General features: G+C 39.6%; 1 protein-coding gene and 1 long non-coding RNA gene across 11 annotated transcripts in view; one reads left to right on the forward strand and one right to left on the reverse strand.

Moving 5' to 3' along the window:
- The window catches only part of OSBPL8 (oxysterol binding protein like 8), a 196,096-nt gene extending 187,219 nt beyond the window's left edge, over positions 1 to 8,877 (reverse strand). For 5 of the 10 annotated variants that reach the window (XM_070600111.1, XM_070600110.1, XM_070600109.1 and 2 more), the window contains exon 1: positions 8,481 to 8,615. The gene's annotated coding sequence lies outside the window, so the exon portion shown is untranslated. Of the gene's footprint in view, positions 1 to 8,480 lie in introns of all 10 variants that reach the window. The other 5 variants (XM_070600115.1, XM_070600117.1, XM_070600114.1 and 2 more) reach the window with 2 other exon arrangements.
- Positions 8,878 to 9,622: 745 nt separating this feature from the next.
- Positions 9,623 to 26,871, forward strand: part of LOC139080306 (uncharacterized) — a 31,973-nt gene continuing 14,724 nt past the window's right edge. The window contains exon 1 of the long non-coding RNA XR_011534711.1: positions 9,623 to 10,356. This is a non-coding gene — a long non-coding RNA (uncharacterized lncRNA). The remainder of the gene's footprint in view (positions 10,357 to 26,871) is intronic.

Below are 26,871 nucleotides of genomic sequence, written 5' to 3' on the forward strand. Positions count from 1 at the left end.
CAGGCAGAAAGACAGCCAGCTTTTGTCTAAACAAAGTGAATGACTATCTAGGGAAAGCTAAGTGGGGACATGCCAGCACAGAGAAATAAACCCTTCCCATCTGGCATTTAGAGGGCCCACAGCCTGGAAGCTAGCTCCCCTCACTCTTAGCCTAAAACAATGCCTGTCAATAGAGAAGTCCCACGCTCTACTGTCCTGCCCCCAAAGAGCTGTAGCCAGAATTCCTACTCCAAGGAAAAACCTAATAGCGGAAACAGTCCAAGGAACAGGTGGGAGCGGGCAGACCCAGACAAGGAACCCAGTCCTTCTTTCTGAAATGTTAACGGACAATCAAGAATCATCAGGCATATAAGGAAAACCAAGCGTGAAAAAGAAGGACTACAAAAACAAACATAAAACTGACCAGAGGGGAAACGGAGATAATTGAGGAAACACAAGATATCTTTTAAAAATCTACTTTACATATTCTGAGACTCGAGACGGTATCACAACATAAAATAAGGGGAAAAAATGGTAGGAAAAGAAATGAGAACAAGAAAATTCATAGATTACCCCCCCAAAAGGGAGCCAAAAATTAGGGGAAAAAAAATAATTCCCTGAACACAGAACAAACAGAATCACAAAATATGAAAGTAAAAATGAGCTAAGGAGGATCAATCCAAGAGAGAAAACATCTGCCTACTGAAGAGCAAAGCAGCAAACAAGAAAGTGAAGAGGGGAAATACCAAAGACAGAACAGAAGGGAATGTCCTAGAGTTGAAGAGGAATTGATTCAGACAATAAGAGCAACTGAGTGCTTAGAACAAATAACCAAAACAAAACAGAAACAACCTACACACCTCATTATGACTTTGTAGCAGAAAGAAAACAGAGGAGATCCTAAAAGCTTTCAGAGAGAATAAATAATATGCCTTAAAAGGACAGCAAATTAGATGACCTACGACTGCCAGTCAGCATCCCTGGATGCTAGAGGCTAACAGAGCAATGCTCTCAGAGTTCTAAAGGAAAATTATTTGCAACCTATATAATTTGCAATTATATAGAATAATTCAGAAAGTTTGCTTTCAAATCACCTTTTTTAGGAAGTTACTTGAGGATGCACTACAGAAAAAAGATCAAGTAAATTTAGGAAAAATCAAAGATCTTTAATAGAATGGATCAATTCAAGAGTACAGTGAAAGAAAGTTCCAGGAAGAGACCTAAAAGGCAACTAGTCCAAGTTGAGGCAGAATTATAGGCAATTCCAGATAAATAGGAAACACAACACAACTGGTAGTATGCTGAAGAACTGGGGGCAAGGGGAGACTACGACCAAGGCATACGGTACAAGAAAAGGGGGCAATTAGAAATACCAAGAAAACAGGGAGTCATGTCAAATTTTTTTAATTCAATGGCAAGATCTTGAGCAACTGATAAAATAAATAAAATAAAATCCATTGGACACTGATGTTATCAACATTTTTCTTCAAGTGGCCTAGGGACTGCTTAATAGGATCTGTAGAAAAGAAATAATAATCTGAGCACACAACCTGGCCCAGCACTAAATAATACTTACATAGTCATAATATCAAAATTACTGCTTTCCATCATGTAGAGAGAACCTCTATGCACATGACAGCTGCGGCTGCAGGGGTTTGGGGGAATGTGTTTATCTCGACAATAAAAAGTGTAGCTAACAGTTTAGAGGGAAAAGGAAAAAGGAAGAAAAAATGGCAAATCAAGATAATGTCTAAATTGATAAGTAAATAGGTGTGAATCAACATTCAATAGAAACTAGTGTGTTTTATAAAAACAACAGGGCTTCCTTTGTTGCATATTCACAAACAAAACCTCCCCATGAACTCCACCTATCTCCTAAGAGGAGAAAAAGTCCTTTAATTAAAGATAAGTTCCTTTCAGTTTAAAATAATTTACTTCAGGTTAACTCAGTTCTCAAGGCAGTGGTTCTCTAGGAGCTGACTGCTGCCCCAGGGGGCATCTGGCAATGTCTGGAAACAATTTTGGTTCTATCAGGGGAGGTGCTACTGGCGTCTAATGGTAGAGGACAGGGATGCTGCTATACATCCTACAATGCACAGGACAACCACTCACAACAAAGGATTATCCAGCCCAAAATGTCAAGAGTGCCAAGCTGGAGAAACCCTGCTTTAAGGAAACTCTTCAGACGTCTATAGAAAAGTGTTTATAGTTTCTCTCTGCTCCTCACTCTTATGATGGTATCTGGGCATAGAGGAAAGCTTTCGTGGTCACAGGGAGTGTTCTGATTGGTATGAATAAAGACCCATAGCCTGCGCTCTGGGTGCTCATGGGCCTCTGAGGTTTGACAGAGTCTTAATGGCACATGCTGATAAGTATGTTGGAACAGCAACCAGTAGATCTCCTAAGCTGGCCGCCCGTCAGCCACACCTGCTGGTGTGGCTATTCTAGGGCCTCAACTACCTCTTCTATGCAGCCCATGCCTACAGTTAAGGAAACATTAGCTGCTTAACAAATAAACCCTAAATTTTCAGTAACCTCACACAACTAAAATTTCTCATTAAAATTACAATCTGTTGTGGGTGCTCTTGCTTGGTGCACAGCTTTCTTCCACGTGGTAATTTAAGGACTCTAGATCCTTCCAATCTTATGGCTCTGGGATCCTCTAAGAGCCCCAGCCTCTGCATCTGGTCCTTGGACTGGAAAAGAGAAGATGGAGAAAGAACACCTGCTTTTCCGCCACTTCAACCCAGGAGCGACAACACGGCAATTTCCATTCACATGGCCCCACCTACATACAGGGAGGGAGGATGGGGGTAGAGGAGAGAATGACTGAGAAATGTTTTCCTGGCTGAGCAACCACTTCCCAGTGTTAACTATACTACAGCAAGACGGAGTATAAATTTTGGTCGGCACTGAGCTGGATCTGCCACAGCCACCCTCCCCACAACCCCTATTGCATGGTCCCTCTCACAAGAGTAGCCTCATGACAGGCTTGCTGGCTCTCACTCTGTTAACTTCTATTTCCCTCACTAGGACTATGTGAGAACTTCCAGATCTCTTTCAGACCACATAAGGACCACGAGAAACTCACGGGGTGTATCTCTGGGCCTCACCCTACCTAAGTACATCATTTTCTTCCCCTACGGCCACCTCAAGTCAGCATAGAGCTGGGGCCAGGACAATAAGCCACCAAGTGGCTGTGCAAGTTCTAAACTTAAGCGGTCTGGCTCCAGAGACTGTGCTACTCTGCCTTTCTAGATTTCTAAAGCAACAGGGAGTAAGAGAGTCCTCCCATGATCATCGAGGAATACTTATGAAGCAGCCACATCTTGCAAAACAGCCTAGGAACTATTACAAACTCCCCACTGTGCTGCAGAGCACTGCCTTTCTTTACTTCTGGTACTACTCTTAAATATTATTATAGTCAAAACAATAGGCAAAATTATACAGCAAGCAAAGCCAGTCTTCAGAAGTCCCTCAGCCTATCTTCACTTGAGCAATGTACCTGTGCCCTCACGTCTACAGCATCCCACCTGCTTGCTCTTACCCAGTAATAACGTTACTTAGACTTGACTGCTCTCTCCCCAGATCTACCATGCTCCCACCCCACCAAAATGTCCCTACACAGCTTTCACCAATTCCACAGGGGCCTGAACCTTCTTTGTAAAACACTATGCAATCTGATAAACTACTCCTGCTAATATGTGGCATTTGACAACCAAAAAACCAGTTACTTTAATGATGGAAACTGAAATTTCAATAGGATAAATTTCAATTACATAAATTTGTGTTCCTCAAATATCCTACAAAAAAACCACCCATACCAATTCTGTGCATCAATCTTACTCCTTAAAAAAAAAGTATAAATTTTAAAAATTGTAACAAGTCACCTTAAAATACTGTATCATTATGTTCTTATATCTCCAGCTTAGTCTGGAATTTCCTAGTGAGAAAATGGCAAGTGAATAAACAATAAGGGATTATCTGCTTTACTCCAAGTATTTTAAGATTTAAAAAATAACATGTCAGTCAAATGCACATGAAACGAAAAAGAAAAATCAAGGCTGTAGGCCATCTTATTACAAAGTGTATTTTCACCAAATCATACAGTCAAAATAGACTCAGAAAGATCACAAAGGTCAAGATCCGTCACAAGGGGCAAGTGCAAATAAACTACACAAGGCGGTATAAAGTGGTGGTTAAAAGGACCGGCTCTGAAGTCAGAGGTCAGGTTAAATCTTGAATTCAGATCTTTTTGGTAGGCTCCATCCCCTGCTGCTTAGCCTCCCTGCAACTCAGGGTTAGTTCAAATCCTGGCTCCATTACCTACTAGTTAATCTCAGTACCTGAAGTTTAAAAAAGGACAAGAAAACAGCCTGATTTGGGGGATCACTGTGAAGATTAAATGTGATAACATACGTCAAGTACTTCTAAAGTAGTACCTGGCACATAGTTTAGCATATTAGTTATTATTATTATGACCAATCACTCCTACTAAGACACCTTCAGGAGCTATAACAATCTTCCTCTGAATCTATCATGTTTTTAATAACACTAAATCAAAAAGTTTCTCCTTTTTATCCGAAAAGAGTCTTCAAGCTCAAAAACCTTTTTTCTTTTTTTCCAATCCTTTGTGAATACAGAAGATGGTGGATAACAGTCTTCTTTATCATTTCAAGACTCAAGACTCTTTTTGGTCTTTTTATAATAAAATTCCCTTCCAAGTATTATACAAAGGATAGACTGCTCCATGGATTATAAACACTACAAAGAGTCCACAAAGTATAATGAAATTTTGAGATTCACAAAAGAACAAATAGCTACTGGAGCAAAAAGCTTAGATAAGAAATGATGCAGAAGTCTTATCAGCCCGCTCAAAAAATACTGAATTCTAAAATAAAGGACAGCAGGCAGAGATCCTTCATGGTTTAGTCACTCAGACCACTAAACACAGAGGATATTTCTGGGGGCTTTTTTTCCTTAATAGTAGGAAAATCCCGTTTCTTCACAATGAATAGCTAGATGGCATGATAGGCAAGGGCAATTTCTTCAAAAATGATGACTGTAGATAAGAAAAGCCTAAAGGCTCAGACTTTCAGCCACACATATCCCTTACGTAAAGCTTCAAAAATTTGAGGCATCTAGTATTCCTTGTGGTAACATTAAGAAGTAACACAATTAAACCTCATTTGTATGAGAAAACATTGTGCTTGACTGAAAGAAAGCTAAGCATCTAAAATTTTGATACTCATAAATTTAAAGGTAAATACCATGGGTACCCAAAGGTCAAGCAGACATTAGAGTTCATGATAAATATGCCAAAACATTTTTTAAAGGTCTAAAGACAAAGAAATGTTTTAAATAATTTCTGTTGAAGTTCTCCTATGTGTTAGACACTAAGGTAGGTACTGCCATATTCATTATGTGATTTCATTCTCCCAACTCATGTGGGATAAGGATTATTATCCTCTTTTTACAAGTGAGAAAAGTGACGTCCAGTGATTTGCCCAAGGGCACTTGCTGGTATAAGATGCAATGAGAAATCCAATTCAAATTTTCTGACCCTCAGTTCAATGCTCCTGCTTTCACAGTACCACTGTCACTTCCAAAACTCAAGTACTCTAAGTCTTAGCTCTTATAAGGTACCAATCTTTTTTATCTCAGAGAGGCAACAGCTGTTAAGCGGAGGAGAAAAAGTCTTCACAGTGTTACCAAAAAAGACTCCCTGTGCTCAATCTGACATGATTACCAGTACAATTTAAATGTTTTGGTTCATGCTGCCTATCCCCTTAGAATACCTGCTTATCTTCAGGTATACAGCTTTCAGCAAGACCTAACTCAAAAATCACCTCCTCCAAGAAAGTTTCCCAGATTAAATGACCTGCTCCCTCCTCCCAAGCCAACGTCCTTCCTCTCTCACCTCATCTTGTACTTAATTTGGAATTTATTAACACATACTCCATCTTTGTTCTCCACTCATATATGTGCAACTACAGTTTTTCATTCAGTAACTACTAAGCACTTGGAGAGTCAACGGTGAGTAAAACAGACAAGGTTCTTGCTGTTATGGAGAGCTTACAGTGTCTGCAACTTCAACAAAGGGAAAAAGAACATAAGGTATAAGAGTATGCTGTTCCAGGACAAGGATTCCTTCCCTCCAAAGCCTCTGAACAAAGCTTTCTCCCTTGCAAACTCGATAACATTTTTCAGGGAGGAAAAATCCCTTCTATGTCTTGCAGACGAGACCTTCAACTTCATGCCTTTGAGAGGATATATGAGGGGGTGGGGACCGAGGTGGAAGGAAGGATAGATCTAAAATCTCTCAGGGCTTTCCCACATACTGACACGAAATCTTCACACAACATCAGTCCAGACATCTCTTTCTGTGTCCTATCCACAAGGAAACTATACTTCAGCGGCAATGGCTCCAATCGAGCACCTCCATCAATCTCCTTGCACTCAGCCACCTTTATTAATGAAGTACTCAGAGGCTTTCTAATTCAAGTTGTATTTCTGCATAATCTGTAGGCCATACTCACAAGCATAAGGTACAACGTATATCTTCTACTTTTGAATCCCCCAGTGCTCCAAGATCATTGCTATAAATGTGTTCAGCTTTGAATATTAAAAATACTTCAAGTGCTGCTATTAAGATAAGAATTTTCCAAAAATATTGGAAAACTACATCTAAGTATCAATTCCTTATTTTGTCACTCAGGCTTCAATTCAAGTAACCTACTCTTGAAGGACTATTTATGAACCAAATCAAATTTATATGTACTAAGTGCACTCATTAGTTAATGAAATTCTGCAATTTGTTGTTTAACAAGAAAGATTGTTTTGTAATGCAGATTTTGTAAATTCATAATTTTATCACTTTTTTCTTAAATCAGCACAAACACATAACTTCATTACAAAGAATTGTACATTTATCCCAAAAGTATATTTTAAAGTTTTTCAATTAAAAAACAAACTAAGAAACTAGTTTGCCAAATTCCTAAGTGCCATAAATGTGTTGTAAGAAACATATTTGATTGCCTCTAAAGTTGTAATAACATCCTAACTGAAAACGTATAGTAGCATCTTTTCACAGATGACAGATACAATATGATTCAACAAAAGAGAAATAAACCATCACCATTTCTAATTAAACAGGTATTTCTAAGCACCTGTGTACAACGTATTTCGGCTCAAATGGTTCACATGGAATTGGACCACAACTTAATCTCCATAATTAAAGACCTAAAAGGTAGTTCTTATGTTTCATCTATTCTTTTCCCAGTACTTGGACAGGCACGCTGTAGTCATTCCATACATAGTTGCTATCAAAAAGGGGGTAACAAGCATTTGAAATTAGTTGTGCTTTTAATAGAGGACAAATTACATGCCCTTACTCTTCCTTCCTCAACCTGTTTTATAAAACTAGCATGATCTTAATAATTTCACTGCAAAAGAGATTCTAGCAAGCATAGAAATTGACCATAGTCTCTCAGCATGATCAACTGTAAATGACACCTAACGGGATGGAGAAAAGCTAACAAGCCCACGTTTCTCCTCTCTCTTTGGAATCTGAACGGAGGTTAAAAAAAAAAAACTTTTAAATGATTATTTGAAAATACCAAAAGTGGCACTAATTTGACGCTAAATTTCAGGGGAGGTTAATAAAAACTAATAACCCTTCCATACACTCAGCATTCTAATACTACTTAGAAGTCATTTAAGTCTTCCAGCAGCAGGAAGGCAAAAACTTCATTAAATTATTTAACGCAAACCCGCTGATACCATCAGTTGGGTAAGTCTTCCCATCTGTTTAAATAGGAGCCCAAGGTACCTATCATTTCAGACAGCACTGAGTAAAATGAAACCGGGTATGCTGCTCCACGCAGATGCCTGCCACAAAGAAGAGTGCTACACCACTCCGAGCGGAAACTGCCCGTCCCGCGGTTTGCCTCGGCCGCCTTGAGTGGGCGGCTCCGTGAACCGCGGCAGCTCCGCCTGAAGCTGCCGGGGCCCGACTCCGCTCCAAGAGCGCGCTCGGAAACCAGCTCAGCGCCGCGAGCGCAGCAGAGGCTCCGCTTCCTGCTACACGACGAGCAGGCCCAGGACCCGGGATGTGGAGGCGCGTCCCTCGGCTCTCAAGGGCGCGCTCTGCAGTGCGCGGCGCAGCCCCTCGGGCCGCCACAGGGACACGGGCGCCTCGCCTTCATCGCACCAGTGACACAGCGCCAGCCTGCCGGGCGCGGGGGCTGCCCGCGACCCGCCGGGCGCCCGAGCTTCGGGAGGAGGCGACCCTCGGGGCGTTCCACGCGCGCAGCCCGGCACCGCCGCGGCTCTCTCGGGCGCCGGCGCACCCCGGCGGGCCCAGCGCACTCCGTCCCCGCTAGCCTCGAGAAGCCGCCGCTCCGAAAGGGGACAAAGCCAAGAGGAACGCGTCCCCGCAGCCCGAGCTCAGAACGAGGGAAGAGGGGGTGCAGTCGTCCGTGGAACCCCGCCACACTCACCGGTGCGGAGCCCCCGGAGAGGCGAGGCGCGGGGTCGGCTCCTGGGGAGTCCTGCACGCGTCCGGCCGGACCCCAACTTCGCTCGGCCGCTGTCGCCGGCGGCTGCTGGGGCGCCAGCCAGGACCGAGGGCGCTGTCTCGCAGCCGCGGAGGCGCTGCCGGCTGGGCCCGCGAGGGGGCGGGACTGCGGCCCGCGGTCCCCGCCCTCCCTCCGTCTGCTGGGAACCGGCGGCGCTACCGCTGCGGCGAAAGCTACCGCCGCGGCCGCTCGGGCTCCGCTACCGCCGCCGCCCGGCCAGCAGCGCGTCGCGACCTAATGCTGTCATCGACCGCGCCGCCGCCTCTCGGGCACCCAGCGCCGCTCGGCCCTGGCAGCCGTCGCCCTCCCCGGCGGCCCCGCCCCCGGCCCGCGGGCGCCGGCCACGCCCCCTTCCCGTCACGAGGCGTCGCGGAGGGGCCGGGTAGCTTCCCTCCCGGAGGCAGGCCGGGCGGGGCCGCGCGGGGCAACTGTCAACGCCAGGTGCTGCCTGAGGGCGACCGCCCGGCGTCGCCTCCACACGCCCAGGCGGCCCACCGCCGCCAGCCCCCGGGACGCGCTGAGGCAAGACCCGGGACCGGGCGTGAGGGCCCCTGCCCGGTCGGGGGAGGCCGCGCGACGGGCGCCACTCAGGGCCGAGCGGGGACGCCGCCAGCGGGGCCGCGCCGGAGTGACAGTCCAACAGAGGAGAAAGGAGGCCTCGTGTGTCTGGCTGGAAGCAGTTTAACTACTTGTTCCTATTTCTAGTGGCACGTTAATTGTGGCATTTAATTCACTGTTTTCTGCTTTAGAGGTTTTTATTTTTGAAGAAAGGATGGTGCATTTCAATCACGCTGGGATGAAAATACCCTAGCAAACTATCTTTATTCCTAGTCATGTTCAGGATCCTTCGTGCCAGTTTTACAGTCATGGAGTTTTACAATGTGTTAGTTGGTGGCGGTTTAAACAGACACACAGGAATTTGGCAATTCGTCCCATTTTTAAAATAAAACCTGATTTTTGATTTTTTTCAAGTATCTTCGCTTTTGAACATAACCTTTTGTCTTCCTTTTTAACCGTGGTCTGAGGACTCTCCGCCCAACCCTGTTGATGAGAGGAAAAGGGTGGGATGCTAGTTACCGAAAGAAAGTCTACAATACAGAAATAAGGGAGGTCGAAAAGCAAACCAGTCAAACCCTGCTGACAATGAAAGCCCATGAGAAAGCTTTCCGTAATAACTCAGTTTGTAACATTTTTCCTTCCAGCCCAGAACTAAGGTTTTTTCTTAAGAAATTCTCATCTCTTCATGACATTTTCTTCACAAGACATCAAAAAGCATTCTGATAGGCCAGATGCTTTGAAATGAATAAGCAATAGAGTTTGGCCTATATAACCCTTATTATTAATATATTTCGTAGAAAGTCTAAGAAATCATGGACTTTTAAGACTCACCATTATCTCATGTTACCCAAGAAGGAAAAGGAACACTGCCAACTAAACTATGCCATGCCACTGATTTTTTTAAGACACATCTTGAATTCAGAGTTGTTACAATGTGAAAAACAATGCTTCTTGGAATCTATGAGATATTGTAATGAGCTACTGTTCCAATGAGGAAAAGATTCTACAGGTTCTGTTCTGAAGTCAGAGATTGTACTTGTAGTTCAAATTAACTTGTAGTTCAATTAATATGAATGATACTATTTCAGCAAAGCTGGTAACTTTGGACCTTGCCAAGAGATTGAAACTTGTCTCCTATTTTCTAAAGCATTATTTTTCGAACTGACTCAAAAATCAATTTCATTTTTTAAGTTCATAGGCGAGAATGGAATAGAATATAAAAGATCAGAGTGCATACCTGGTAAGGACAAGAATTGCTTCGTGAAACTTTTGTTTCAGTTATGGAGGGTGAGAGGGTAACTTATGTTGTGATTTTTACTGTATTTCTTGTGAGTTGCAATCAAATAGGTTTGAAAAAGAATGTCCCTAAAGCGTAGATAACATGCAAAATATACCATCTGGGCTCTGTTTCTCTCTGCTTGTCCTTTACTTTGGGAACTGAGACTAAAGATTAGAAAAAGGCAAATTGCCTTGCTTAATCCTCTCCCACCTTAGCCCCATTTTCTTATATTGGCTCTTGAAAACAAACGGTCATTTACTGAAATGGGAAGCACTGTACAGGAAGCAAGGAGGCCTAAATTATAGACTTAGCTAATTAGACATGTGACTGGATAAAGTACCTTCTGCATTTCAAGTTCTGATAAAAGTAGGGCGTTGGGCTAACATGCTCTTTAGGGAATGATACTCAACTTTTTTTTCCAATGGATGATATTCACGTTTGAAACAAATAGCCATGGTATATCCAGGATTATGCAAATTCTTGCCAAACTAGCTGTAAATCCTTTCAGCCACATTCCAAAACAAAAAATCAGAATGCAAGTAAGTGAAAGTGAATATATTATAGGAAAACAAAATGTAAGTATAGGGGTTGGCCCCGTTGCCGAGTGGTTAAGTTCTCACGCTCTGCTGCAGGCGGCCCAGTGTTTCGTTGGTTCGAATCCTGGGCACGGACATAGCACTGCTCACCAAACCACACTGAGGCAGCATCCCACATGCCACAACTAGAAGGACCCACAACAAAGAATATACAACTATGTAGCGGGGGCTTTGGGGAGAAAAAGGAAAAAAATAAAATCTTTAAAAAAAAATGTAAGTATACATTTCACAATCTTCTCTAACCATTGCTAATAATAGTTACTTGTCATAAATATTTATGATTCTTGACATACCTCACAACTGCAACAAAATGTATCAATATACTACAGTTGAAAAATACATGCTTCTCGGAGCCTTTCAAATCTAATATTCTATAATTCCAAGAAATCATTCAGGCTAGCATTTTCAATGTAATCACAACAGAAACAGAAACTGTAATATGTGATCCTGCACTATAACAGAAAAATATCCAGTAACTCCCATTTCCTATGTAAAGAGATACCATGCAAGTTCACTACTTTTACAGTGATTTTAAGAGTAACATAGTAAAGTAAAACTTTTTATTATAACTCTCCAATTTTAACTCCAAAGAGAATTCCTCTCTTTTGCCTAGTGTTTAATTAATTATGCATTTCTAAGAATGAGTTCTCTTTTCCAAAGAAGTTTAAGCACTGACAGGCATGATAATCTTTCCCACAGAATCTATTCCAACTCTAACCTAGAATTAGAGAGATTTGGTGTGAGGGTTTTTTCTGTTTTAATCAACCTATTTAGACACTTATTTTGCCACTAAAATCCTCATTTCCTGAAAGAAGATTGAGATTGAAAGCAATCTCAAACATGAATAAGTTATTCAACACAACTTTGAAGACTGTGGTAGTTTGTATAATTACTCTTGGTCACGTGACCTGCTCTAGCCAATGGTTTGTGAACAGATGTGACACATGCTAACTGCTTTAAATTTGAGTGCAGTGTTGAGGTGGCTCTCTTAGTCTTGGGCTGCCTGCAACGAGAAAGACCTGTTCCAAATAGAGTCTCAGAAGGAGAAGATAGGTGGAGCGGACCTGAAATTGACCTTTCTGCTGGAGCAGTACTTGCAGCAGCTGACCCACAGCTGCTAATGTGAAACAAGAGTAAAACAAATATTTATTCTAAATCACAGAGATTTTTGAAATCGTTGTATAGCATAATCTCGAAAATCATCTAAAGTGAGTTTGAACCAACAGATTAGTGGTTCAAAGGCTAAGTGCACTATAGAACAATAATATCTAAACTTCTATTTAATAAAATAAAGTAGACATCTTACAAAATAGTCAACCAGATAAACTAAAATTTATTTTAAAAAGTAGTCTGTTTATAAAATCTACAGATTTTCTTGCATATAGACTTTAAGTATTTCTGTGCAGTGTTATTTGTTTTAAAGCAATATCCCTCAGGGCTGGCCCGAGGCCCAGCTGTTAAGTTCACGTGTTCTGCTTCGGCGGCCCTGGCTTTCGCCAGCTCAGATCCTGGGTGCTGACATGGCGCCGCTTGTCAGGTCATGCTGAGGCGGTGTCCCACATGCCACAACCAGAGGCACTCACAGCTAGAATATACAACTATGTACTGGGGGGGGGCACTTTGGAGAGAAGAAAAAAGAAAAAAAAAGACTGGTGACAGATGTTAGCTCAGGTACCAATATTAAAAAAAAAAAAAAAAAGAACTATCCCTCAAAGAAAATTTGGATAATAAACAAATATAGGCTTCTGTTTTGGGCAATATCGTGGACTAGGTACCTTAATCAATGATCACACTGAAAACAAATAGAAATCCTGACAAAATATTTTTTGATCTTGTTAAATATATTGATTAACTGGCAGTAAAGTAAGAAGTTATTAGGTCAGAAACTGAAATGAAAGCTGAAGCCTAGAGAGCTGAGCACAAACTAAAGCCAGCCTTTCCTCCAAGGGTACTTGCCCAACCCGGTCAATGTGAGGTTTGGTTTCATGGCCTTATAAGAGACAGAACCCATGGCCTGCCTTGCACATGCAGGGAAAGCTGTGATTCCGAGGATTGTTCATCCAGGGTAAAGATGTGCTAGAAATAAACTTGCCCCTTACTAGCATGCACATGCTTCCCCAGGGTCTACAAAAAAAATTAACTGTTTTTGACCTTGGTACCTAGTAGACAAGGGAAAAGCAAAATCGTATCTGAGAATTTGGAGTTACAATCCAGCTCTCACACAAAAAGGTAACTTGGGGGCTGGCCCAGTGGAGTAGCGGTTGAGTTTGTGTGCTCTGCTTCAGCGGCCTGGGGTTTGCAGGTTCAGATCCCAGGTGCAGACCTATACAGCGCTCATCAAGCCATACTGTGGTGGCACCCCACATACAAAACAGAGGAAGATTGCCGCAGATGTTAGCTCAGGGACAATCTTCCTGAAGCAAAAAAAGGACTATTGACAATGGACGTTAGCTCAGGGCCAGTCTTCCTCATCAAAAACAAAAAAATAAAAAACAAAAATGTAGCTTGAATTTATACTACCTGGGCAATCCCAAAACAGCTGAAGCTAATAATTTACTGAAGAATGATTTTGACTGATAGTGCTCCCGGACATCTGGCAGAAGCAAATGCTAACCCTCTGGAGGAACCCATCTTCATTTTAAACCTTAAAGAAAGATTATAAATAAAATTCCGAGGAAAATGAGCAGCTCACATTTTAAAAAATAACAAACACAGAATAAAATAAGGCAACATCAGTGAGAAACAAACATAAGACAGCAGAAATAGATTCAAAAGGACTTCAAATACTGAAATTACCAGGCACAGGCTATAAAATAACTTCATAAAGTATGAATAAAGGAATAAAAAACAAGCTTGAAAAATAAGAGAAGAAGAAACCATAAAGAATGACTGAAGATATTTGAAAAAAAATAGAACTTAAAGAATTGAAAAATATAAATTATTAAAATTTAAAACCTAGCAGGCAAGTTTGAAAATCTGACACAGAAGAAGTACAATCCAGTGAACTGAGAGGCAGAGATGAAGGAATTATCCCAAATGCAACAGAAAAAAAAAAATAAATGAAAAATATAAAAGAGACTTTAAGTGACACAGAAGACATTGTGAGAAGATCTCAAATCAATCTAGTTACAGCTCCAGAAGAACAGGAAAGAGAAAATGAGGCAGAGGCAAAATTCCACGATAGTTGAGAACTTTCCAGAACTAATGAAAGACTCCAACCCACAGACTTAGAAAGGCCCCCAAATCCTAAGAAACTTGAAGAATAATAGATCTACACTTAGATACATCATAATGAAACTTTAGAACAGCAAAAACGAGAAAGAAAACCTTAAAAATAGAGAAAAATTACGGATTATCTTCAAAGTGTCTAATAAATGACTTTTCCTCAGTAACAATAGACACCAGAAGACAGTGGAATCATGTCTTCAATGGGCTAAAAGAAAATGATCGTCAACCTAGAATTCAGTACCTGTTGAAAAGATCTTTCAAGAACGAGGCCAAAATAAACGTATTTTCAGGCAAGCAAAAGCAGAGTGTGCTGCTGATAGATTCTCACTAATAGAAAATCTGAAGGAATTTCATTCTTCAGATAAAAATAAAATGATCCCAAATGGAAAGTCTGAGAGTTGGGACTAAAGGAAGAATATTTTTGCACAAATATTTGCATAAATCTAAAAACCATTGACTACGCAAAACAGTAAGAACTGTTAAAATTATTTTAATAGTATTTTTAAAAGAAAAAATGACCATCACTCATATGCCTAATATCAGAATAAGCCCAATCACATTCTCACCTTATACCTACTATTACACAGACCTCATCAGACCAAATACTTTATTCATTTGTATTATTATCTCCATCTGGGATAGGCCTTTAAAAACAAAAACACTAAACATTTCCATTTATTTTTTTTCCTCTTTTCTCATCCATATAGGCAAAATTGTATTAATATTTTACTGGTATTTTCTTTTTAAATAACTTCACTGGTGCAGCATTTTAAGTGCTTTCCTTCATAATGACATTCTTAGTATTTCAAATTTGCATAATGTACCAATGAAGATGATTTATTAATAATCAAACTAAGAAATTAGCATGTATTTAGGAGATCATGATTTAGAGTAATAAAAAGCAGAATTATATACTATTTTTCACATAACTATGAAGCATTAATGACTCCCACCATAGAAGTCTAAAAATGAAAGTTCAACATAACAAATTATATAATTGTGTATTCACAGGTTAAAGACAATTAAGTCTTACTGAAAAGCTCTGCCTACTCTTTCCACCCACGTTGCCTATTCAAAACTAAGTGCGTGCTATGACTTTTAACACCATCTCTGGAAGTAGTTCGAAATTTATGCTCAGGGTATAAGGATTGACTGCCGAGTTTTAATTCAGCTCAGAGGGCATCCTAAACTCCAAATAAATTCTTAACAGAAGAAGAAGAGCCCATTTCTTTCTGATAGCTACCCAGACGAAACATTTCCAGGTATAACTATGATTTTAATTTCAATTTCAAGAGAGTGTAGAAAAAGCTGTTTATCACAATCATGTAAACGCGGGAACCATAGAACACAGACTCCCTTAAATTTCCCAAGTTGTGGTAACTATAATGCAAAGAAATTATACCTTACTTTTTTTACCAAAGCTTTGCTCTCTTTCTTTCCCTCAACCATAGGAGATTGTTCAAAACATACTTACTTTTATAATTCTTGATAAAACCAACTCTATAATTTCACTGCAGAATGTCCAAATGACTTTTATTTCTTTATATCTTTTAACATATAAAAGATTATATATTCCTGGTATAGAGTATTCTGGTTAGCTTTGTTCGACCTGTGTTTATACATCTATAAACTTTATGAGAGGTGACAAGTAATTCAATTTGTATAAACCAAATTGTACATAATTCTTTTAATTTAATGAGTTATCATATCAGTTTTTACAGGGTCAGAGTCCCATCCTGTTTACAAAAAAATTATCAAGTATCTGTGGGTTACTCCGTCTCTTTCCTGAAAGGAATGGGAAGCCAGCAGGAGGCCTTGCCCTATAAACTAACAGCTTCAAACTTTCATTCCTGCTGTTCTCTGCTGGGTGTGAAGATGCCATGCACACACACATACAGTATTATCAGGTGGCAGCCATCTCCCCAGCCCTCCTAACAAGTATGGGTCCCACCTGATGCCTCTGCCAGATCTCCTAAGCATTTGATGTCTCTCTTACCCCTCCAGAACACTGGTGCTCAGAGGTGACAAGGTGGAGAAAGAGGGCACCTGCCCTGTATTCCAGTAACGTCTATCCACTGCATTCCTGTCAGGTTCATCCCTCAGTTCTGGGCCCTGCTGCTATTCTCCCTAGTTGTTTTCAGTTACTTCCTCCAGGAGCCTTGCTTTCGCCTGGTGTTCGTACATGCACAGTGGAGACCCGACTCCCAATCCCGTTCCCTGGGTCATTTCCTTTAAGCCTTAATCCCTGTTATGCTCTCCTGGAAATGCACTGGAGTTGGCACACCTCTGTTTAAGACTTCATCTTTGAATGTCAATTCCTTTCCAGACATGGCCAAAGAGCTCACCCCTGGGGTCCCACATTGTTGATTACTTCCCACTAACTTCCTTTTGCTGTTAGACAATGGTCTTGAACCCGACATCATTTGCATCCTAACCCCTCCCTTCCTTAAATTATTACAAAAGCAGTACACCATGTAAATAGAGTTATCTAAACTAAGAACAGGGAAAATTCTACAAGAAAATGACCTTTATTCAACAAATAAAGGCAAAGAAAAAAAGGAGGGCGCGGTTATAGATTAAAATAGACTCACTAGACACGTCAACCAAATGCAATAAATGGGTCTTTTTTAGATTCTGTGTCAAACAAACCACTTTCACAAAAAGACGTTAGTGAGACAATCAGGGAAATTTTAATACTGGCTGGACGTTACATGATATTAAGGAATTATTATTAATTGTCTTAGGTATGATGATGATATGTGATTATGCTGTTTTTTTTAAATGTCTCATTTCTTAGAGACATACTCTACAACTGGGCTATTGCTTTAGAAAATAACCTTCAAAATACGCCACTTTCTTTTCTTTACCGGTAGGCCAAGTTCATGGGAATGTACTCCACAACCACTGCTTCTTATTTTCTACCCTTAACCAAATATAGTAATCATTTCCTCCTTGTCATGTCTGTGATTTTTTTAGTAAAAATATTCAAATCAAAAGCAACTCATGCTACCTGTTATTTGCTCCAAACTTCTGTTAAACCACTGTGAAAGGCCTAATAGCATATGACGTGGTAAATCTGATTGAACACGCTACCATGCTCAAATTTATAGAAAGCATTCTGCAATACAGATTAGAGATGCTAACAAGCAGATGTACTGATCTCCTTGCATTCACATGCTTCAGCTACAAATGGAATCTGAGCAGATTCCAAATGCACAACTGTCAAATTCATAAAAAGTAGCAAAAAATGTCAAGTAAAAGTTTAGGCTTTGCTTTGAATAGCAGTGACTGTAATCTGGGGAAAAAAATCGAAAGTATTCTGTTAATGTTTTATTTCTTTAGTGCTAATATTTGACAAGAACTAAGTATTTCACTTCATGCATAGATGTTCCCATTAGGTTAGCAGTGATAATCCAGAGACTGTTATGCGTTAGAATTAGGTCCAAAGAAAATCTCAAAATCGCTTCAATCAATAATACAAAGCTCATGAATACAGATTTGACTCATTGAAGTAGTATAGTGTAGAGGGGACAAACTCCAACTCTAAAGCCAGATGGAGCTCGGTTCTAACCCCAGCCCCAGCATTGCTGGCCGTATGACTTCACCGTGGCTCTTCTCCTCATCTGTAGATTGGAGTTAAAACAAATCTGTTTTTCAGTGCTGTTATAAGAATGAAAGAACTCAAGAAAATATAAATTATTATGATTACTACCTTTTGGGAATATGGCATTCTACACAATATTACTAACTGTATTTTCACTCTACTCAGTTGTAAGAAAATTACACACAGACTACACACTCTACCAACCTCCACTAATATCAAAGCTTTTGCAGCAACTGGCCTAATTCTGAGAATTATAGAAAATACGTAGGCGAGCATAACCTCAGGCCAGGAAAGCAGATTTACTTAAGAATCTACAATCCCCAACTCGAATATCAAGATGTCACACGTGATGTGAGAATGAATCCACCTTGTTAGCAACCAGGAGACAGACTCAATTTCAGAGTTGTGTTTTCCATTCAAGTAAGACTTCTAACAAAACCACCTCTTAAAATATAGAGTCAACACCCTAAGCCAGTCCTCTCTTGCCAAACTTATTTCCTAAATACAACGACTCAGGGTAAAACAAAATTTCTCTCTAAGCACAATACACTAATGCATACATGTCCTTATTCTTCTGCCTTCACGGTGTTGCTTGGCAACCCAGAGCATCTTATTTTGTCTGTAACTTTTGATAGATGTAAAAATGGCTTTTTGAAATCTTCCTTTGAAAGACATTAGATGTAAAGACTTGATGGTTTCAAGTTAAGCGTTTTGGGCTAGAATACTTTTGGGTGATGTTGTATATTTTTATATAGCGTCTTTCATGCTCTTTGGTCGATGCACGGTTGTTGATGTTTAGACTGATAACTGAGTTAATGACGTGGCAGTCTCATCCTTACTTTATCAACTTGTGACTAGGAAGTGATTTGTATGGCATTACTTTGATACCATACAGATGTCCAGTTCTCCTTCAAACACACACCTCATGCTTTAATACCTGTTGAAAACCCTTACACGAGTCATTAATTTCAATAAGAATTGCTAAATAATTCTAATTCCACTATTCTTTCTAAATTCTGACTTTCTTCAGTAAACTAGAACTTGCTTTTATTACCTGGAACCATTTGGTTACCCTGAAATATAGTTCCCACAGGAAAGTAAAAATAAATAATAATTCTTTACTTTTAGTTACTAATTTTCAAAGTAAAGATATTTCAGAGACTAATGGTAAAACCTGAATTTGAGTTTTAGATAAGAAAATTGACTTGGTAAAGACTGTTAATGTTAAAAAAGTAAATAGATTACAAAACTGCACGAGTATGATACCACTTTAGTTAAAAAATGCTTATTAATATATATGCATATATAGGGATAAATAAAGATATGGAAAGATATACAATAAGCTGTTAACAGTAGTAATCTCTGGATGGGGAATACAGTTGTTTCTGTTTTCCTATTTTGCTTATATACAGTTTCTGACTTTCTCTGTGCATATACTGCTTTTATAACAACAAAGGGTTATTTTTCAAAAATCGCTATTTCCTACTGTGCCTGCATATAGCTTCTGAATCATCCTCAACACGAGACTGTACGCTCCAGGACGGAGGCTGCCAGAGCAACAGCCCCGCTGGTTGCTTCTTCTCTTTGCCCACTGATTTCCTTTGCCTGTGCATCTTGCACACGGCTCTTAGCACCAGACCCACCTAGCCTCCTCACCTTCGCAGTCATCACCAACTGGCAACTCCTTTGTGCATCTCTTGTTTGCCTTTGGACGGCAATTCTCCTCTGCAGTTTTTATGTCATCACATTCTCTTAGTTTTCCTCCTACTTTTCTGACACCCTACTTTTCAGTCTCCTTTGCAATGTTATCTTTCTCTCTGTTTCTTTAATTGCCCCCTAAGTCCATACTCAGCCCTCTTCTCTTTTCACTCTACATCTTCTTCCTAGAAAAGAGGGGAGAAAATGGATCTTGTGTTCTCATTATTCTTAGTCTATCAAATGTATATCTCTAGCGTAGTCCTCTTCTGAGCAACATAATTGTTTATGAAATTACTAATGATTATAATCTCCAGTTAGACATTTCACTCCAAATATGTCTAAAACTTACGTCATCGTCTCCATTTATGCATTAATTTTTCAAAAGTTATTAAGTGCCTTCTGAGAGTCAAATTATGCTAGGACCTGAATATATACTGTGGTGAGCAAAACAGGCCTGGCTGGAAATCAAATTGAAGAAGTAAATGGAGGCCAGATCCTGTAGGAGGTTACGTGGCATGGTTAGAGTTTTAGATTTTATTCAGAAACCACTGGGTTGTTTTTGGCGGATAAGTGACCTGAACAAATTTGCTTTGAAAAAGATCAGTCTAGCTTCTCTGTAGAGAGCCGGAGGAGAGTAAAAGAGGAAGCGGAGAGACAGGAGATTCGTGCTAAAGTCCATGCAAGAGCTAAATGTGGTCTAAACTAAGATAGAGCTATGTTTTGAAGAAATAATTGATGGGTTTTGATGTTGAAATAACAAGTTGGAGAAGACGTGGAGAAAAGGGAACCCTTGTGCACTGTTAGCAGGAATGTAAATTGGTATAGCCCCTATGGAGAACAGTGTGAAGGTTCCTCAAAAATTAAAAATAGAACTAGCATATGACCCAGTTATTCTACTTCTGGGTATTTATCTGAAAGAAATGAAAACAAACCGGAAAGGACATCTGCACTCCCATGTTCATTGCAGCATTATTTACAATAGCCAAGACACAGCAGCAACCTAAGTGTCCACTGACAGATAAATATATAGCAACGTTATTCAGCCATAAAAAGGAAGGAAATCTTGCCATTTGCTACAACATAGATGGATCTTGAGGGCATTATGCTAAGTGAAATGAGTCAGACAGAGAAAGACAAATACTGTATGATCTCACTTATATGTAGAATCTAAAAAAAACCCAAACTCACAAATAGAACAGATTGGTGGTTGCCAGAGGTCAAGTGGGGTGGGGGTGGAGATGGGGACAAAATGAGTGAAGGCAGTCAAAAGGCACAAACTTCCAGTTATAAATAAGTCCTGGGGATGTAATGAACAGAATGGTGACTATAGTTAATAATACTGTACTGTATATTTGAAAGTTGCTGTTAGAGTAAATCTGTTTTTTTCAAATGAGTGGTGTATGCCTGCACCCAGGATCCAGATCTGCAAACTGTGTGCCACTGAAGCAGAACATGCCAAACTTCACCACTACGCCACTGGCCTGGCCTCTTGAGCTTTTATTCTTTTTTTTTTTTTTAAGTTTGGCACCTGACCTAACATCTGTTGCCAATCTTCTTTTTTTCCCTTCTTCTTCTTCTTCTCCTCAAAGCCCCTCAGTACATAGTTGTATGTTCTAGTTGTGAGTGCCTCTGATTGTGCCATGTGGGACATTGCCTCAGCATGGCCTGATGAATGGTGCCATGTCTACACCCAGGATCCAAACCAGCGAAACCCTGGGCCGCTGAAGTGGAGCATGCCAGCCTAACTACTCGGCCATGGGGCTGGCCCCTAGAGTAAATCTTAAAAGCTCTCGTCATAAGAAAAAAAATTGTAAATTTGTATGGTGATGGATGTTAACTAGACTTATTGTGGTGATCCTTTCACAATATATACAAATATTGAATTATTATGTTGTATGCCTGAAATTAATGTTATATGTAAATTCCATCTCAATAAAAAAAAGCTGTTAGTTTCATTGATCTTTTCTATCAACTTTTTAATCTCTACACCATTTATTTCTGCTGTGATCTTTTTTATTTCCTTCCTCCTGCTAAGTTTGGGCTTAGTTTGTTCTTCTTTTTCTAGTTCCTTGAGGTGTAAAATTAGTTTATTTGAGATCTTTCTTGTTTCTTAATCTAGGCATTTGTCACCATGAACTTCCCTCTTAGAACTGCTTTTTCTGCATCCTGCAAGTTTTAGTATGTTCTATTTCCATTTTCATTTGTCTCAAGATATTTTTTGATTTCCCTTTTGATTTCTTCTTTGACCCGTTGGTTGTTCAGTAGCATGTTATTTAGTCCTCAGATATTTTTGAATTTTCCAGTTTTCTTCCTGTATCTGATTTCTAGTTTCATACCATTGTGGTCAGAAAAGTTGCTTGATATGATTTCAATCTTCTTAAATTTCTTAAGACTTGTTTTGTGGCCTATTATATGATCTTTCCTGGAAAATACTCCATGTGTGCTTGAGAAGAATGTGTTTTCTTTTGCTTTTGGACACAACATTCTGTATACGTTTATCATCTCCCTCTGGTCTAACATGTCATTTAAGCCAATGCTTCTGTATTGATTTTCTGTCTGCATCATATATCCATTGATGAAAGTGGAATATTAAATTCCCTCCTATTATTGTATTGCTATCTATTTCTCCTTTCAGGTCTGTTAATATTTGTTTTATATATTTAGATGCTCCCCTATCTGGTGCTGAAAATAGGAATATTCTTATTTCAGAACTTTAGGGAAAAGGAACTTCCATTTTTTAACAACTTCCCCAAGGAGAAAGAGTATTTTATTTAATTGGTGATTTGGGGAGAAGAAAATAAGGCCCAGCCCCTTTCTTGCCATGTTTTTCAAATCTACCTGCCCACAACAGATTATGTTCTGTTTTGTTCCTCATTCTGTATAATAAACTAAACCCGCATGAATCAGGCCCACGCTTGCCTCCTAGAGGCAGGCCTGAGGCCTAACCTTCATTCTTTCTTCCATTGACTTCGCTAAGTGTAAAGCAGTGATTCTGCCTACGTTTATCTGTCCTGCAGACCCAATTTTTCCTTTGGTATATCATCTCCCATTTGGACTTGGGGAGAAGTATTAAAAAACCTGGTTGTGGCTATGCATTGAAGTCATAGTGTCCAAGCAGCTTTATCAGCTTTATCTATCTGGCTCCATATCAATTAGTTCTGAATTCAGAAGTGAGTTAAGACATATGAGCAGCTGTCACTGGCTAAGCTCCATTACTGATAGGACAATGCTATCCAAAAGTGGTTATTTAATGAGGACCTAGGCCTAACAAAATAAATGGAAAATGAAATCTTGCCAGTCTGACAATAAAGGAATAAAAGATTCCAGAAAAGAATGACAGCAATTATCAGAGCATCAGCAAAATAGAAATTTGTTCATTTATTCATGAATGTCTACTCTGTATTAGGCAGTGTTCCACAGAGAAGTTTAGAGAGTTAGAACACTCTAAACTAAAGTTCCTGGTGCTCTAATTGGGCTGAGTTTTGAATTGTTATAGTAATCAACAGCAGAGCAATGTTTTATATTCAAAGCTGATATGATTGATTCGACATAATAATTATAACATTTGAGTGCTTATTGCTTATCAAACAGGCAATTCTCATATAATATCCATTGAATCATCAAAACAAGCTCTATGAGACAGGATAGAATAGTCTAACTTATGCTGCAGTTAAAAAAAAGTCAATAGTTTAACTAAACAGATTTATTTCTTGTTCCAAAAAGTTGTCTTTGTCTGCAGGCAACTGTCCTCCACGTGATGACATGATAATCCAGGTTCTTTCCACCTTGTAGTGCCACCATCTTGGCAAGGGTCTTCTTCCAGGATTGCCCCAGTGGGGGAAGAGAGACAGGAATTTCATATCTGCAGTTCATGGCCTCATCCTGAAACTGACACATATGAATTCTACAATTTTGCATTGGCCAGGCTGAGTCACATGACCCCATCCAATTGTAGGCTTGCTGAGAAATACAGTCAATCCACTGAGTGCCCAGAAGGGAAATAGAACTGATTATTGATTAACACTAGCAACGTGTACCATAAATAGCTATTATTACTGTTTTCTTGTATAGGTAGGAAATTGAGGCTTAGCAAAGATAAGCAATTTATCCAAGGTTATGTAGAAAGTAAGCACAGGAGCCATTATGTGAACCCAGATAATCTGGCTCCAGAGTTTGTGCTTAATCTCTACACCACATTGCCTCCCAACACCATACTGGAAGCCTGGCAGGATCTAGTCACCACTAGTGCTATTTCATTCAATTTATTTAAATTCAGTTCAATCCAAATCAGCATACATTACTGAATACTCTCTTTGTGCCAGGCATTGCAGTTGCACCTGGAGAAAGGTTGGATTATTTGACCATATAGATCTCTTCCAACTTTGGGACTGTGGTATAAACAAATGAGATAACCGCGATGGTGTTAATTTTATGTGTCAACTTGGCTGGGTCACAGTGCCCAGATAGTGTGTCAAACTTTATGCTGGATGTTTCTGTGAAGGTATTTTTGGATGAGATTAACATTTAAATCAGTGGACTTTGAGGAAAGCAGATTGCTCTCCATAACATGGGTGAGCCTTATCCAATCAGTTGAAGGAGTTAATAGAACAAAGACTGGCCTCCTCCAAGCAAGAAGGCATTCTGCCAGTAGACTGCCTTGGGACTTGAACTACAACTCTTCCCTGAGTCTCCACAATTGCATGAGCCAATTCCTTGATACAACTAAATCTCTATCCATTTTTCTCTCTCTCTATATATATATAGTTGGTTCTGTTTCTCTGGAGAACCATGTCTAATATAACAACCTCTATAAAAGAAGGTTAGGAAATGATACTTTGCTAAATTTTAGGTTAAGAACAAGATCCTATGCAAACTCTATTTACTTTGATCTTAGAATGTCGAGTGAAATAGCAGAATCCTAGAATGACCCACAGAAATAAATCAATGTTTATTATATTTCTATAATACAAGAAGTTTTAAAAAACTCATTGATTATAAAATACATAGATTTTTTCAAAGAATCTTGTAGAGTGAAAAAACAACCAAAACAATCTGCCACACATAAGCCTTACAATGTGGTTTTATAACCTGTCTATTTAGGGGAGTGTTCTAATTAGCTTCACAAATTCCACGTTGTGAGAATGTGTAGCTAGGTGTTAATTATCACTTTAAAAGGAATTCAGTTCTCCTAAACAATTAAGAATGCTAACAGTCTCCAATTTTAATTTGTTATCCTGTACAAGATGCTGTTTCTGAAGTATTTAGTTGCCCCCTGCTGGTCACAGAATTATAGAATTCCTAAAAATACATGTTTCTCAGTAGATTGCACAAGATGACAAACTTCCAAAGAGAAGAATTGAACTTTTCCATCAAATGAATTTCCAGTGCTCAACTGAGATATGTAGGTTAACCAAGAGTTCTTAAACTTGGTCGTCTTCTTTTTATAACACACACGTCATATTTCATATCTCTTCAAATCCCATTTGAAACAATGTGGGAATAACTTATCAAATTGAGAGGGGAAAAAAGTACTTGTTCATGAATCTTAGAAACTGTATTTTTATCCTCTCCTTGCTACTGTGTCTCTGGCTAATCTTGGATAAGATGCTTGAACTGCTTGATACCTATTTCCTCATCTGTAATATAAAGTATAATTGGTGTGCAATAAACTATATATATTTAAAGTATAACTTGATGAGACATATGTATGCACCCATGAAGCCATCACTACAATTGGCATAATGAGCACATTTATCGCTCCCCCAAATTTTTTTGTGCCACTTTGTATTTCCTTCCTCCTGTCTCTCCCAGGCCTCTCCCAGCCTCAAGTAACCACCGATGTGCTTTTTGTCACTGTAGATTAGTTTCATTTTCCAGAGAAGAATAGAAATTTTAAGCTCACTAGTTTGAGACTAAAATGAGATATCTAAAAATTTAAATTCCTTGTAAATATTAAAAATTTTTTTTGAGACTTCCTATCTTGAAGCCTCAGGCAACAGTGTGATGCATGATCAAAGGCCTAAACCTCAGAGTCAGCAGACATGAGCTTGGGGCCTGGCTCTGTCATTTACTAGCAATGTGACCTTGGACAAGTTACTCAATATCCTAACTGAGGTTAATAGTTTCCCCATACTTAGGGGAAAGGATAATAATAGCATCTAGCCTCATAAAGATGTTGTGAAATTGCATGCAAAGCAATTAGCTCAGTGCTGGGCCTGTACATTCAATACTCAGCTAATTGTAGCCACCTCTCTTAAGATGTTTCAAAGAGCACCAGCTCAATTCTAAGAAAGGAGATGAGAACTCTGACCATGAAGCCAGTGTAATCTTAAGGCAATCATTTTAGAAGTTTTATGGAGAATTATAGTTCACTGTGCTGGGCATGCTGTCCAGATGACTGTGACTTATGTCCTTTTCTTACGCATTCCATTGGTTTTCCTTCCTCATAACTCTTTCCCCAAGTGTCATGGCTTTCCTTTCTTTGTAATTCCATCCATGCCCCCATCCCCAAACCTATGACCTGACAGTCATCTCATTACACTCTTACAGTTTGACAAATAACTTGGCCAAAGTGGAGTGCATGGTAGTCACTCTACCAGAATTGAGTGAATGGTAGTCCTACTTGAGATGGCAGGCACCATGAAAATAGAGATAACTAAAGAAACAGGCGCTTTTTTTTGTGATAAATGTTCTTTAATAGTTTTCTCCTTTATATTCAAATACTTCTGTGGTTCTTTTTGAGCTGTCAAGCTCTGCCAGGTTCATACTTGATAGAATTATCTCTCTATATAATGGTAACTAATTGAGCTCCACTTGACAGCCTAGCCCAATCCAGTATCCAAGGCAAGTTCTGGCTTTATGGAAGAGAGAGTTAAGATACCATATGTTGGAATCCTTTTCTGTGCTTTCTTCCATGAACTTTTAGCATTGCTTCATTACAGATAGTTCGGAGAAATTATATCATTTGGTGGCAGGGTGGTGGTAGAGGGGCAGGCATAATTCTTCTCTACGGAAAAAAGCCTCCTGCTTACCATCCCTCCTATTTTGTAACATTTCTACAGGTTTATTCACTCCTTCTATCTTAACCTGGCTTCCTCTCTGAAGTCAAAGTCTGAGACGATAATTCACGTGCAGGTAGTGGATTTTGGGAAGAGACCCCAATGAATAAGAGTGGAGGACTGGAAATGAAAACATGGAAGGAAGGAAAGCCAATTCAACAGTACATGATCAATCTAGACATTGCTGTAGGCAAGTAGGGCTCATTTTTCTGGATCCTTGAGTAGTTGTCTAGAAGTCTTCTAGCATTGTCTGCCTGAGTGAAAAAGAGGGGAACATTTCCAGCTCCCATTG

This window comes from Equus przewalskii, chromosome 29 (assembly GCF_037783145.1).
Source record: "Equus przewalskii isolate Varuska chromosome 29, EquPr2, whole genome shotgun sequence".
NCBI lineage: Eukaryota > Metazoa > Chordata > Mammalia > Perissodactyla > Equidae > Equus > Equus przewalskii.